Genomic DNA, 16,093 nt, shown 5'->3' on the forward strand with positions numbered 1-16,093 from the left:
TGCATTTTTTTGTTTTATTTTTTAAAAAAATTCAAAAATTAACAAAAATCTGAAAAAAATAAATAGTTTTTTCAAGACATGATTTCAAACTTCAAACAAAATAATTACAGGAATCCCTGCTTGGCCCTTGATTTAATCCCAGCCTCTTGTCTTCTGAGATAGTCTGCTTCTGATTCAAATACATTTAATAAGCCTAAAAACACACGCATGCATGCACACATTATGTACAGAAATGCACACACTTTTTTTTTTTGAATAGGCAGGAACCGGGAAATGAACCCGGGTCTTCCGCACAGCAGGTGAGAACTCTGCCTGATGAGTCACCCTGGCCCACCCTAGCATACACTTTTTAACTCAGATTTATTTTTAACCCCATCCAAAAACTTACCCTCTTGAACTGCTTAAGTCTCTGGGGTCAGTCTTCGTCTCTTACCTTTCCACTGCATCCTCTCTCTTCTCTGTCACAAATCTTAACGCAGTATTCTTTCATATTGCCTTTCCTATCTGCCCCTTCTTTTCTACACCCTATCACCACCAACCTAATTCAGGCACTGATAACCTCCCTTCTTGTAACAGCTTTCCTGCCTCCAGTCTCTCCTCACTTCTGAACACTACTGATGGATGAATTTTTCTAAAACACTACTTTAAACTAATTACTCTTTTCCCCAAGACTTTTTTTTTATGGCTTCTAGTATAGCTGCATATAATAGCAACACAATACACATTGATTGAATGTTGAATGAATGTCAATCAGAGGGCAAGACAAATAAAATTACTGGAAAAACAAGTCAGAAGCATCCATACTCTTTTTCCCTGATGGAATAATTGATCAGTTTAATTCAGTACTAAATTAGCCAGTGGTATTTAATAATTATAACCATATTCAAACCCCAAAGCTTTTTAAAGGGTCAATAATAATGCTAATATTTTAGGCATTCAAGGACCTAAAATTTTGGTTCCAGTTTACCTGTCTTCTCCAATATTCAAGCTTCTATATTCTAAAAAATCCCTTCTTTAGCTCTTCTCCCTCAAAAGACCACCACTAAACTTCTAGAAGGAATAGTAAGCAATTTGCTTCTACATCCAACATCCTGAAATTAATTTTTTGTAGCTTCCCAATCACAAAGCAAATATTTAAGTCCCCCATTTTATATGATCTTACCATACCATTCACAATTTGGTCTTACTTTCATCATTTCCTACTACTCTGTACAGACTCATACCACAATAAATGATTAGAGATTCTCTAACATACCTTGTTTCAGAGAATGTGCTTTTCCACATGCTATTTCCTGCCTCTAGAATGCTTTTCCCCTGCCTTTGCTGTATGCTACTGTTTAAGACCTAGATGAAACATCTCTTCTATGGAATCCGACCCCCAACCCCACTCTTAAAAGCATTTTCCTTACTCCCAATTCACTTGCACATAGTTTCTGCTAGGATTCATAACATGCTACTGTAATAATTCATTTACGTCTTGGTATCCTCAGAATCTAACATACTTTAAGACACACAGTAGTCACTTATGTATATTCTATGAAGAGGCAGTATAATCATGGTCAAGAGCTCAGATTCTGAAGCCAGACCATCCAGGTATGAATTTTAGCAACACCGCTTACTAACAATGTGATAGTGAACAACTTAACTAATCTCTCTGTGCTTCAGTTTTCCCACATGTAAAAAAAGAGGATAATATTATCTATACCTCATAAAGTTATAAGGGTTAAATGAATTAATAACATGCTTGGAACAATAACCGGCACAAAATAAGCATCAAATATTTATTAGCTATTATAATTAACACACCCTGTTTAGTCCTAACTCTTTCCACATTCTAGTCCTCTTTTGGGGATGGGGTCCTTTTTCCACTTATCCAAATCCTACCCAGGTTTCAAGAAGCTTACCTGTGGTTAAACCTTTGATCATTCCAATCCATAAATGATCACTCCCTAACTTAAACTTCTATAGCACTTTTCTGTATCACTCTGCATTTAATTAAAACTGCTTTGGGCAGTGCGATGGTGGCTCAGCAGACAGAGTTCTTGCCTGCCATGACGATGACCTGGGTTCGATTTCCAATGCCTGCCCATGCCAAAAAAAAAAAAATGCTTTGCATCATACATACCATTTGTCAACCCAATATATGTAAACTCACTGAAAGCCTTGACTGCATCTCAACCATCATTGCTCCTATAGCCATTTATTGTGCATAATAAAACTCAGAAGAAATTTCAACTCTGATCTTACTGCCTTTACAATCAAAGTGGAGAAGCCTGTAAAGAGAGCTCTTCATGCTTCTTTAGGTGCCAAGCTGCAAATGTGTATTAGACTCAGGGAATTCTAGTCTGACGACATTAACACGAGGCACTCTGAAACAGCTCCTGAGGCCAAAAAATTCTCTACCACTATAGAGGAGTTATGCATAGGTTTTGAGTTCCCAAACCAAACTGTGGTAGTGGATCCTCCAGGAGAAATGTGCTAGCATGACAAAATGATTAAAAGCACAGGATTTGGCGTCACACAGATTTAGATTTCACAGGGATTCCGAGCTTCAGTTTCCTCTCTATAAAGAGGGCATGATTCATCTATATGACTTACGGTCATACAAATGAAATTCACCCAACATTTAACTCAGGTGCAAATTTCCTCACAAATAATTTAAACAAACTGAAAACACTGTTGCTCATGAATAAAAATGAGAACACAATATATTTTTAATTATAAGAAAAAGTTGTGTCAAATAATCTGGTAGCAGTATTTAGCCATGCACCGCCCACCCCCACCCCCCCCAAAAATTAAACATGTATAGTATTCTCAATACAGACTTAAGGGAAAAATTCTGCTACAAAGTTTATCCCCGGTTTTTGGCACTTTCTTATAACTTTTTCTCTCACTTGTGATTAAAGACAAATGTTTAAAATTACACCAAAAGAGAATATTTTCAAAAGCACAACTGGTTCTAAACTTAATATCAAGTTGGTTCTGTAAATACAATATTCCAGTTCATAGTTCAAATACACTTTTAAACAGTAATTAACATGAATTTAAGAAATAAGATAATGGTGAACAGCTGATATAATGATCTGAGCCAGTAATATCAAATTAAAAGTTGTTCCAACTTGAAGCTGGCAGGCACACACAGTCTAAAGGGTTTGTTTACAGCACTGACTAAACCAAACAACCCTATCTTTTAGAAGATTCATCCTGGCATTCTAACAATTATTTTTACGGCAAATTTAACTGCTGAGATGCCCAATGATACACAGTTAAACCATCATGGGCTTCTCCTTCTTAAGGAAAGAAAGCAGTAAGATAAGAACAAAAGTTGTAAGTCTTATTTTTAGCCAAAGATTTCAGTTTGGGATTACGTATAAAATGCAACCCATCCCCTGAAAAACAGAACCTTGCTGCTTAAAATCACATTTAAAGGGCAGTGCAGGGGTTGCTCAGTGGTAGAACTCTCGCTTGTAATGCCCAAGACCGGGGTTCGATTCCCAGAGCCTGCACATGCCAAAAAAAATCACATTTAAGCCAGGGGGTGGGGGGTGAGATGAGTGAAATTTTAAAGACAGATGAATTTGTGCCCTTAAAGTGAGATCAAGCGGGGTGTGATTCTTTAGAAATGGTACACACGAGAAATCAGAAAAAAACAAGAACGCTAGTTAAGAATGTTTATAAGCTTTGTGAACTTTCAATAATGCTGAAACGTCAATTTAAGACTGAAAAAAATGGCTCTGGGGAAAGGGAATTAACCTCCTAGTAGAGAATTAAGAGTCAAGTGCAGGGCTAATAGAACTTAAGGGCAGATGGAAAGGAGTGGGGAAAAAAGTGGGAATTTCTTTAGGGATGACCAAGACAGGGGTATAATCCAGAAGGGAGTTTTGGGGCGGGGGCTTCAGAAAAGGGGGGAGGGGCGGTGAGGGTGCGATCGGGGTGGTGTAGCTTAAAAGGTTCGTACTTAGTTTAGAGAAATTGAAGTGACAAAGTTGGCGAAGTGGAATTCGGGGGTGTGGGAACAGGGAGAGGTAGGAGTGCGGGGATTTCCAGGCCGGGGCTGATAAATTCGGGGCGAACGGCACTGAGGAGCCCCTCTCTCAGGGAAGTGTGGCCCTCCAGCCAGGTCCTCTGGCCCGTCCGCCCCGAACCTGGCCCTCACCCTCCAGCTACACAGTCCCTCACCCGGCTCCGATTCTTCCTCACCTCAGGCCGCAGCACTTCGCTCCTCCGCGTCTACACAGCGCACGGCGCTCAGCCGGGCCGGAACCGTCGGCCGGAAAAGCGCGGCCCCCCGCCCCGCTGTGCCCGGGCAGCCCCCAAGCGGCTCCGCGGACCTCGCGGCTCCCCGTCCGGGCTCCGGCTGGCTCACGGATCCAGCCCTGCAGACACGGCGCACGGCCGTCCTCCGGCCGCCAGGCGCTGCGCCCCCTACACTCCGCCTCGCAGCGCCCCGCCCCCGGTCTCTCGACTCGCAACGTTGATTGGCCCCTGCGGGACTCGGCGCGTCCGGGCATTGGCCCAGAGGCCGCTCGTCGGCACTAGGGGGCGGGATGCTAAGGGGCTGCGATTCCCGTAACGCGGCTCCCGGCGTCCCGGATTCCGGTGGCTGCGTCCGCGTCGCCTCTCCTAGATGAGATCGAAGGGATCCCCCCGCCCCCCAACCTCCTTCTGCGGGCGGAGGGAGAGCGGAATGTTCCATTTTTCCGTGGAATAGCAGGGTCGTGAACTGAAGCCGGTGCTCCCGGCACCTCCCGCCCTGCCCTCTCGCCGCAGGCCTGCGGCCTTCCCAGAGGGACTCAGAAGCGCCAGGGACCGCAGGGCTCCCCTGGGGACCTGCCCCCTCGGGGAAAGTGAAGGGCTCGGTGGCCGTGGATCCACACGAGATTGCCACAGATTGTGGCCGGATGCGTCCACCCTGGTCTTACGTAAACGAACCTTGTAATACCACATTATGTATTTTTACATTAGTAAATGAGTTCGGATGTGATTTTTCAGTGAACCCCGGCGCGGAGAAATCTTCTTTCCAATCAGTGATAAAGAATACCGAGTAAAAACCAGCTACATCGCAATTCACTCCCTTCCCCCCAAAGCCTGGGAAATGGACCTTCAGGCTCACTTTAGTAAATATTTTTCCAAAGCAAGATGAGAAGTTTAAACGATAAACTGCGTGTGTGCGAGTACATGTGTGAAGAAACACACCAAGGCCAGGGCCTTTTGTGAAAGAATGGCAGGCCACAGAAGGACAATAATGGCTTAATAGACTTGAACAAATTATACCCGTAAATTAAAAGACAATTACGAAGTTCTTCATTATATTACGTTGAAGATCCAGATAAAGTAAAACACAAATCAAATTATGTTATCTTAGTTGCGCATCAGATCGTTTTGAAAAGACACATCAAGTTGGGCATCTGTGCTTCTAACGCTAAAGGAGTACCGGACAAATGTGGGGATGGTGTGGCAGGAGAAACAAAGCCCATCCTGCCCTATCCTGCGATCCTGTAGCTAACCTACAGTGTGGGACCTATTTGAATTTTCTAGGTTTGCTATTCATTAGCGGCACTTTTAAAATTTTTTTGAGAGCCAAGTTTTTTGTTGTTGTTCATTTTTTGCATTTGAAATATTCTTTGCTGACATCCTTGGCCTGAGATTCTTGATCATAAACCTTGACAACCAACCAACTGCAACCAACACCTTTAGGGGGTTTTCCCTCTGTTGATTTTATAGAGGCCTAACCATTCCCTTAATTTCTTATTGCCTATGACCCTTCATTAAGTTGATTTGGTGTTCAGCACAAAGGACCACCACCCGCTTGACAAACAGGCTCATCACAGATGGCTGCAATCACACAAAGACAGGCTTGGTGCCTGTCTAAGACTTTGGCATCTTTGCACATGCCACGTGGTGGGCATGGTGGGTGAGGGAGGCCTTCAGCACCTCTTGTAAAGCAGCGTGAGGCCCATTGCACCTCCTACAGCCATATATTCCTCCACCGTGGTGTGGGTTACTGGTAGAGCCCGATCTTGTACTCACTGGAGCTCCTGCCTCCCAGCAACCTGCTGGTTGCAGGGAAAGAGTAGAGGTATTTGTTTTAAAAACAAATTTTTTATTAAAAATAGTGTTAAACTTAAAAATTTATTTAGATCCAGCAAGTATTTATGAAAGGGCAATATATAGTAAAGTGTACACTATGATTCCAGAGTGCCTGGGCTTGAATCCTGGTGCTGTTACTTCCCATACTTCCTATGTGACAATGGGCATGTGTTTTGAGAATGGAAATAATGATACCAACCCAAAAGGATTGTGGCAGGAATTAAATGAGTTAAATACATGAAGTGCTTGGCACATAGAAGGTACCCAATAAATGTCAACTATTACCATAGTTGACAAACCTTTTTTATATATGCATCACAGCATGTACTAAAAATGGTATTTCTATGACACGTGGTGTAGATAGAAGGGGATCAATATTTCGCAGCACACTACCCTAACTTGGCATTGCCATACTGGTCAAGAAAGCAAAGGAATGAGTTAGTCATTTTTTTGTGGATAACTTTGTATTGACTCAGCTCAGCTCCTGCATCTAAGAAACTCACATTTTGTGAGGGTGATCAAAGTCTTGGGCAAAAAAAAATCCTGTCAAAATGCTAATGGGAGTGGGAGAAAGTGACATATCAATAGGGAAGCGCCCATTGTGCCCTTGGACATTTTGGAATTTTAGATATGTCAGAAGCAGAGAGTGGAGACCCCATGTAGTGAGAGGACAACTTGAGGGCCCTGATTCCTCGAAAGCAGTAAAGAAAACCAGGAAAATATGGTATGGAACAAGGTGATAAATGTTGAGAACAAACTTTGTTTGCCTTCCTATTTGCCTAATCTGACCTGGAGCAGGATAATGACTTCCTTCCTCACCTGTGCCCATTTGTGTTTTCGAAACTCTGTGTCAGCCAGGGAACTATCCCCATGTCTTCCATCAACCTAGTGACTTCAGCATCCACAATGATGACTCAGTTAGGAACCTGACCTCATAATTTCTCATCCTTCTCCTTTCCAATGATCTTGGACTTATTTCATCAACCCACAGGTTTAGCCACATCATCAACATACCCATCAGATGAAATTACTCCACCCTCAAGATTTTGAGTTGTGAATTTCCCCCTCCATTCCTACAGCCATTTATCCCTCCACCTCTCTTAACCGCACACCCATTAAATTGCAATTAGTCCTCAGTGTGACCTCCAGTCTTTATTCTGCTAGTTTATCAGTTATTTCATACTTTCTCTTACCTTTCTAAGCAGTCAAAGCTTTTATCAACCATTTTAATGGTATTCTCACTAGTATCTTCAATTCCTTTGTCTTTCAACCATATTCACCTTGTTAATCCTATTTCCTACTACAGTCTTTTATTTTTCCCAGACTATTTCCCTTTTCCTTGTGCTATCAGCCCCACCCCAACATTTATTCTTAGTACAGAAACTTGCTTCATTGTTTTCCGGAAAAATCAAGACCAGCACTTGTGAGCAATTCTCAACTTTTCTGTAATTTAGGAGACAATTATATCATAATTTATTCCTCTTTTCCCACTGCCTCAGAAGAAATGCCCATATTCTTTTAAAAGATGAACTCCTGCTTTTATGTTCTTGGTCCTACTCCTACTAAATTCAGTCCCCTAGTTTTATATTTTTCATTATTAGCAGTAAATAGTTTAGACTTTTTTTAAAGTTAAATAGTGACTCAATGGTGACAGTTTATCTATACTTGTTAAAATCATTATAACCTAATACATACTAATAAACCAAACAAAATTAAGAGCAAATAAATATAAGGCTCAAAATGAAGCAGGTTAAGCTATATTGTAATCTATTTAATGGGTGAAATAGGAACTTAAATCAAATAATAATTGTTACCAAGCTAGAAAGCAGGAAAGGTTTGTTTTACAGCAACAAAACTAACATTATGACTCTCATCTTAAAAACTTTGCTAAGAAACAACACATATATTTTAAAAAACTGAGCACACTATCAAACTATGGCTTGATAAATTTTCACTAACTGCATACAACTGGTGTCTAGGTTAAGAGACAGAACATGACCAGTGCACAGAAGCTCCCTTCCTTCTCCTTTCCAGAAGCTCCTGTTCCCTTCTAGTTACCTTCCCACCAAAGGTCACCACTATTCTGACTTTTAACAGTACAGTTTTATGACAATCACTTTAAATTTGAGAAAGGAGCAGAAACTTAATATTATTATGAAGGAATAAATAATTGTATTTATATCATTTTAATGAATGACTGAATAAAGCAGGAGAGTCTGAAATGAGATAAATACTGATCTGTATAAAGGTTAAGTACAGATAAAGATTAAAGAAAAGTGGGTCTAGCTTTCTTTTCTCTGGACCTTGAGAAACCCTGGCCATGCTCAAATTAATGGCCATACATTATCCTGTGTCACAGGGAGCATGGCCTCAGAGAAGGAAACGCCAGTGCAGAAGTGTGGGTAGCAGTTTGGTGCATCCTGTTTCTGGACGTATACGTAAGATAAATTAGTCAGGCATTGGGATTAGAGCTTTAGAATGGTCTAGTCTTGTTTCAGAATAGCAGCCTGAGAGTTTGAAAATATTCCCCCTTTATTAAGTCTGGCATACCCCATGCAGAAGCAAGAACATGCATGCTAAAATCAAATAGGTGAGAAAATACCAAGATGAATGAAAGAAAAAAATTGTGGGCTTCTATGGCTAAGAATTCCTGCCCCCCTACCTAGGATTTGGGTAAAGATACAGTAATCATTGTATAATAATGGTGTAGGCAAATGTGTTTCTGTCTCATCAAGGGAATATGGCCATGTCTACTGAAAAGGGGGAAATTAAATGAATATACTTTCTGAGAAAGTTGTGATTTTCCTGAAAATTATCACCTGAAGATTTTATTTTATTTTTAGAATTTTAGGGGATGACCATCTTCCATGAGCGAAAAATAATGACTGGAATTTAGTGCCAGAATCAAGTGAAACAGGAAAAAAAAGTTAATCTAGCACATATTTAATATTATGAGAATCATTATTTTGCTGTAAGCAAGTGTGGCAAACAGGCTGTTAGGGTAATCTGGCGATCTCCTACTTCCTGATGTTGACAACCTTGTGGATTCCCTACCCTTGTGTTTGAAGGGATGTATGAGATTATATTGCATAAGGTTATAGCATTTGTCTTGCTAGTGTTTCCAACTCCTTTGTGGCTTTGAAAAATCAAGCTGGCATGTTGTTAGCTCTTTATTACATTGATCATTATGCTTGTCTTGTGAGAAGACTCGCTCTCCCTTACTGGTTTTGATGAAGCAAGCTGTCATATTGTGAACTGCCATATGAAGAGGGTTACATGGGAAGGAACTGAGGGTGGCCTCTGGCCAACAGCTAGGAAGAAATGGAAGCCATTAATCTAAAACCTCAAGGAACTGAATTCTGTCAACAAAAGCAGGTCCTTCGCCCGTCGAGCCTCAGGTAAGACAGCATCTCCAGCTAACAATTCGGTAGCATCCTTGTGGTACTGGAAGCAGAGGACCCATCTAAGCTGTGCCAAGCCTCTGATTGAAAAAGCCGTAGCAGTGTCATAAAGCTAAGGAGAAAGTGTCAAGTGAATATTCTGAGAGTATATGTGCATGAATATTTTATGGACTGGAGATCATAAGAACTCTGTGGCCTCTTCCTACCTCCAGTTTCGTACCATCACATACTCCTTGGTAAATATGGCCATAAAGTTTTTGACATTCTTTCATCAAGAGGTGGAGTCTGTTTACCCTCTTTTTGAATTTGGGTGGGTAGAGTACAACAAAAGTGATTCTAGCCTTTAAGAAGATTGATAGCTTTTTACCTTGGTCTCTGGGAGCCCTGACTGCCACATAACAAGTCCGGCTACCTTGGTAGACCACGTGTATGGAGAGGCCTGACACTGCAAAGAGAGGGAGAAAGGCCCAGCTGATCCCAGCTTTCCAGTTGTTCCTGCCCTGTCACCAGACATATGAGTCAAGCCATCTTGGGACCTCCAGAACAGATGAGCCACCCACTCACTTAATACTGTTAAGTGACCCTAATCAATGCCACATAGGGCAGAATTGCCTGGCTGAGTCCTGCCCAAACTCCTGACTCCCAAAATTATGAGATTTAATAACATTTTTGTTTTTTAAGTCACTAAGTTTTGTTTGTGATGGAACAAGAAATAACCAGAACAAAACTCTCAAATCCATCATGCATATGGCTGCAAATCTGAACATCTCGCTCTCCTTGAAGCTCTTTCAATACCTTCCCATCATCTAAGCCACTTTTATATGTCATAAAAGCCCTCATTACCTGACCTCTACCTTCTTTTCCAGACTTATTTGCTAACAGGACTTCCAACTCTAGGGCCTTATATTACTAATTTGCTAATGATTCCTGGGCCATTATCCAATTTATTGTTTCTTGCTTCTAAGCCAAGAGAAGCCAGCTATGTGTTCCCTTGGCCTATCATTGCCTTCTTCATTTTTGTTGCTTGACTTGCTCCTCATCTTTCAATATTCACCTAAGGAGTTAGGTGAATTCTTCGGAGTTAAGCCTTCTTGGACTACTCCCTGCTAAAGGTCAAGAGGAACTCCAAACCAAAGAATGCAAATGATTCTAGATCTTTTCTAAGGTTAGAGAAGTTAGAGAAGGCATGTAGACCACAGAGCAAAAAGAGAAAGGAGGAAACCAGGAAAAAATGGCAAACTGGAAAAATCCCTTGCTCCTTAAGGCAAATACCAGCATAGCTCATTCCATTTCTATTTTTGTGTTAGTATCTCTCATTATCTAAGAGGATGTTGATAAATTAGCCATGCGAGCAAAGTGCCATGGGAGTTCCAGACAGGGGAAGGTGCTTTTGCCTGGAATGTTTGGAAGATGCTTTCTCCAGAAGCTGTAACACTGAAGCACATTCTTGAAAGATAAATAGGAACTCACCAGGTGAGAAAATAGAGAAAGGAAATTTAAGGCAGAGGGATCACCAAGAGGAAGCAGCAGGGATGTGAAAGCATGAAGCATGATCAAGAGGTCTGGTGAGTGACTTTGGAAACAAAGGGCCTAGTTTTCTAATCTTAACCCCTACACCTAGATAGCTATGTGACCCCAGGAAAATTACTTAACTTTATTGTTAAATTTTTGTCTTTTAATTTTTGCATATGTAAAAATGAGGATTTCATAGGTTGTCATGAAAATTTCATAAGTTAAGATAAAGCAGTGCCAGTGCTTGGCACATAGTAAGCACTATGAGGATGTTTGCTGTTGTTATCGCTGTCATCATCTCTTTACTTTTATTTGCCAAGTTCTGTCAGTACTAGGTTATAAGGATACAAAGATAAATAATAAAGTTGTTCACCATGCAATACAGATGAGGAGTGGGAGCACTCACTATTGGAGAAGGGACAGAGCTTGCTATACAAAGAGGTAAATATTTACACAGATGAAAAGGAACTAAAGCAATAGGCCGAGCCCTCAATCTTGGAGTTTGTTCATAAGAAACTTATCCCCATGAAAGATAGGCTAAGCCTAATTAAAATTAGCCCTAACAGTCACCCCCAGAGAACCTCTTTTGTTGCTCAGAAGTGGCCTCTCTCTCTCGGCCAACACGACAGGCAAACTCACTGCCCTCCCCCTGTCTACATGGGACATGACTCCCAGAGGTGTAAATCTTTCTGGCAATGTGGGACAGAAATCCTAGAATGAGCTGGGACTCAGCATCAAGGGACTGAGAAAACCTTCTTGATCAAAAGGGAGAAGAGCGAAATGAGACAAAATAAAGCCAATGGCTGAGAGATTTCAGAGTCTAGAGGTTATCCTGGAGGTTATTCTTACACATTATATAGATATTACCTTTTTAGTTAAGATATATTGGAGAGGTTGGAGGCAACTGCCTGAAAATGTGGAGCTGTGTTCCAGTAGTCATCTTTCTTGAAGCTGATTGTATGATATAGCTTTTGCAATGTGACTGTGTGATTGTGAAAACCTTGTGTCTGATGCTCCTTTTATCGACGATATAGACAGATGAGTAAAACATATGGATTAAAAAAAAGAACTTAAAATCTATTTTCAGTTAATAATATGTACGTTTGTGATCTTAAATTTTGTATAAAACTATTAGTAGTCATCATTCAGATAAATTGTCATGGGTAAGTAAACAAATAGTTGAAGCACAAATTGTACAATAGATGCTTTCCTCAAAAAGTTTTGAAAAACTGAATGTTTGTAAATCTCCTTTTTATGTAATAGTGTAAATTTACTATAACAGCAATTTTATTTTTATTTATGCTATAACTCAGTACATTATAATGAAGTGCACATCAGACCATTTTACTTCATAAATATATTTATTTACTATGCAGAAATAAAAATCATAGCAGACCTAAAAAAAAAAGAGGTCTGGTGAGGCTAAATCAAGGATTTCATAGGTGAAAGATTAAACTGGACAGGTAGGTAGAGGCCTTTCTTAGATCTCATACTATACAGGGAGTTTGGATTTCATTTTGTAGGGAGATATTAAAGTTTTTTTCAGCAATAAACTGCTGTGGTCAAGTTTGTATTTCAGAAGATAAATTTTGTCTATACTGTCAAGGATGAATGGGAAGAGCCAGAGACTAGAGTTTAGGAGCTCAGTCATCAGGCTACTTTAGTAGTTTATACTTGAGCTGATGAGAGCTTGAGCAAGAGGTCTTAGAAGGTACTTTTCTGAATGATGATGGGGATATAGAACAGGCAGAACGTGACAGTGGGATATGGTAAGAAATGTATGGACAGATCTGGCATGAGAACTTGGTTCAATCACTACTGAACACCTACGTACTCTTGGGTATTTACTGCATTTTTGAGATTCAGTTATTTGAGAGTTATTTTATTTGAGAGTTCACTCTTTTGTCTTCTCATTTCTATACCTGTCAATACTCAATACCTTGATTTATAAGCCACAACTTATATGAATCCCAGAACCAGCTCTGGTTGCCCTGTGAAGTCATATGAGAGGTCACCAGATACACCACAACATTTCTTCCTATCTTTGCCCATTTCTTCATTCATTCCTTTCTCTTACCTTTTAACATCAATATCATTAATATTCTTTCATAACCTTTTCTACCTTTTCCTGCGTAGGTTGAATTTATCAAAGGAAATGAAAGAATAAATAATAAGTAGGTGCATTTACTTGTAATGGAAGAGGTTAGAAGAAGGGAAACTGAGTATGTTTTAAACACTTCTAGCTTCTACCTACAGATGGATCAAATGGTCCAATTCAAATGCAGAAACCTGTTCTAAACAACTTAGACTGTGATTCTGACTTCCAATAAAGATAAAGTGATTTTTTCGAAGTTTGAATAAGGTATGCTGCTTTCTCAAGTTGACCAGAGACCAATTTTCAATGTCTGAATAACAAGTATAGGTAATAATAACTGCTACCCTTTCTTTTTTTTTGGCATGCGCAGGCACCAGGAATCGAACCCGGGTCTCCAGCATGGCAGGTGAGAACTCTACCTGCTGAGCCACCGTGGCCTTCCCTGCTACCCTTTCTTGAGTGCCAACTATGGCAGTGAACTGTACTAGGCACTCCCAATTAATCTTGACAACAAACTAATGTGGGAAGTGTTGTCATGCCCATTTTACATAGGGGGAAGCTAAAGTTCTGAGAGTTTAAATAACTTGCCCATGTCCACAAGGTTGGAAATTTATTGACCTGGGATTGGAACCTACGTAAGTCTTCATCATTCTCAAAATCATACTCTTGCATGGTACCACGTCATCACCTTGTCCGCATGTCTCACTAATACCTTCCAAAGAATTTCATTATTTTTGAGCTTGTCAAAAACGTAGGAGGATAGAGAGGTTTGAGAGAAAGTTTTCTGCTTTTCTACCCACAATGCTTTATAATGCCACTCTCCTGGATCAGAGGCATGCCGGTAGTGATTTTTAGGAGTAAAGATTGCTGCATGTGAAAATCACAAACATTTTTTTAGTGCTTGCTATGTGACAGATATTTTTTCCAAGTACTTTACATGTTTTCAAAATTTGCACAAAAACCCTGTGAAGTAAGTAGTATTATTATTCCCATTTTAGAGGTGGGAAAACTGAGTCTTAGAATGATCAAACAACTTTCCCAAAACCTCACTGCTATTAAATGAAAATGGTGGGATTTAAACCCTGAGACTGGGCTCTTAAACACAATGGGAATGGCTATTCATGACTACAGCGTAAAGAGTTACTTCGTAATACAAAAAACAATCTTAGTGCCAATTTTCTTTATGCCATGAGTAGCAAAATAACCCAATAGCACTTCTGAGAACTCCAGATGCTTCAGGTAAATTTTGATATAATGGCTCATATGATGCCAGCAAGGGTCTGGGTCTTCTCCATTTCTCCACTCTGTTTCAACCATGTGGCTGGAGCCTTGAACTCTATTCACTGCCCCCTGGGTCATTCCCGTGTTTTTATCTTATGGTGATGAAATGAATGCTACAGTTCCAAACCTAACATTACCACACCATTTCAATAGGGAAAGAGTGAAAGCTTACCCTTCCCCAAAACTCTAGCAAACATCTCTTCACATCTCATTGGCTCCAATTAGGTTACTTGTCCATGCACACACTGTGGCCAAGGGGATGAGGTGAGATGATTAGTTTCAACCCTTTGGGTTCCACCTTTGTAGGTTACTTAAACCACATGTCTGAGAATGAGAAGAAGGTGATTCCCCCAAGCAAGAACAAAGAATTATTTCCTGTAGGGAAACTGTACACTAAGCAGGAAATGGCAATTATTCACTGTACCCACACTCCTACTGCCTGTAAGTGTTAATATTTTGGTTTATTTCCTTCAAATCTTATTTTCTAAGAATATTTTTTACATGAATATACTTTTTATTTGTTTGTTTTCTCCATTACCACTATGGCCTAAATTATTTCCCCATTGTTAAAATATCTTCTTAATGATTATACTCATAATGGTTTTATTAGTTGAGTGAAATCTCCCAATGGATTCCATAGATACAGATATTGGCAGTTGGCATAGCCAGAAGGTGTGATAGTTCCACATTAACCTGGGTATATTTTTGGAAGGCAGCAACTATTTGGCTGCTCCTCCTGTCCCCACTCTTCTTGTCTTTCTTACAACCAAGCCTCAAGGAACATGTCTGCATGACTTCTAAGGTTTTTTGACTTGTGAGGGGAGAGGTCAAAGAGAGGGTCAGCTAAAACGTCACAGCAGCATTGTGCCCATTTTGCCTATTCCCATGATCTCTGAATAGAAAAACTCTGGATACCAAGTCATACTCTCCCATGACCTGAAAGACATTTGGGCTTGGGTAAAAAGACCAAAGAGTGGGAAAAAAGTAATCAGAATTTTAGGAGCTCATGGGCCAAAGGAGCTACCGCTGCATGACCTTGAAAACCCTGAGTTTGGCCTTGGCATGGCACTCTGAGGAGATACAGTGTTGCCTCTGTGCAACGTGTTTTTCATTTTGGTTAGAATTTTCACTTGTAAGAAGGCCAATTTCTCTAAGCTTTGGTCGGAATGCTTCAAATTCTGAATTTGTAGGTCCAAACTCATTCGTGCTTATTCTAAGTAGAAGAGTCAGATTGAACCTGTGAATTAACAGTTAACATTGTGCCAGACAAAATATTTCTCTTCTTTGAGGCAAGTAATGAATTCCAATATTCTTCTTGAGCCTTTCTCATATAAGGAAACAGGCTACATCATTAAAATTTCCTTGGAGGAAATTACATGACAGTATTGGTAAAACTAACATTCTACAAGAGAGGAGGGTATATCAATGCAAAGGGTTATTAATTACCATTTTGTACCTTCAGAAGACTTAACATTTTGTGTGTTATTCTCTAAGTGATTATATCATGTGCTGAGAGTACAAGGCACTGATTAACTGATTAGGGATGTTTGCTCACTCTGCTTTCTGTTCCTGCTGGGCCTTTGGTGGATGCAATTAGTTAGGCAAATACAGCCAGATACACCTTTTTTTTTTTTTAATTAATTAAAAAAAGAATTAACAAAACAATTAGAAATCATTCCAATCTACATGTACAATCAGTAATTCTTAATAACAT

The 16,093-nt window shown here is 40.1% G+C and overlaps 1 protein-coding gene and 1 pseudogene across 2 annotated transcripts in view; both read right to left on the bottom strand.

The window, feature by feature from the left end:
• Positions 1-4,403, bottom strand: part of IL6ST (interleukin 6 cytokine family signal transducer) — a 59,036-nt gene extending 54,633 nt beyond the window's left edge. The window contains exon 1 of one of the 2 annotated variants that reach the window (XM_077117180.1): positions 4,201-4,402. The gene's annotated coding sequence lies outside the window, so the exon portion shown is untranslated. Of the gene's footprint in view, positions 1-4,200 lie in introns of both variants that reach the window. The other variant, XM_077117181.1, reaches the window with a different exon arrangement.
• A 1,158-nt stretch (positions 4,404-5,561) lies between these two features.
• LOC143645771 (small ribosomal subunit protein eS12 pseudogene) lies at positions 5,562-15,581 on the bottom strand (annotated as a pseudogene).
• Positions 15,582-16,093: the final 512 nt, after the last annotated feature.

The sequence above is a fragment of the Tamandua tetradactyla genome, chromosome 9, assembly GCF_023851605.1.
Source record: "Tamandua tetradactyla isolate mTamTet1 chromosome 9, mTamTet1.pri, whole genome shotgun sequence".
NCBI classification, from domain to species: domain Eukaryota; kingdom Metazoa; phylum Chordata; class Mammalia; order Pilosa; family Myrmecophagidae; genus Tamandua; species Tamandua tetradactyla.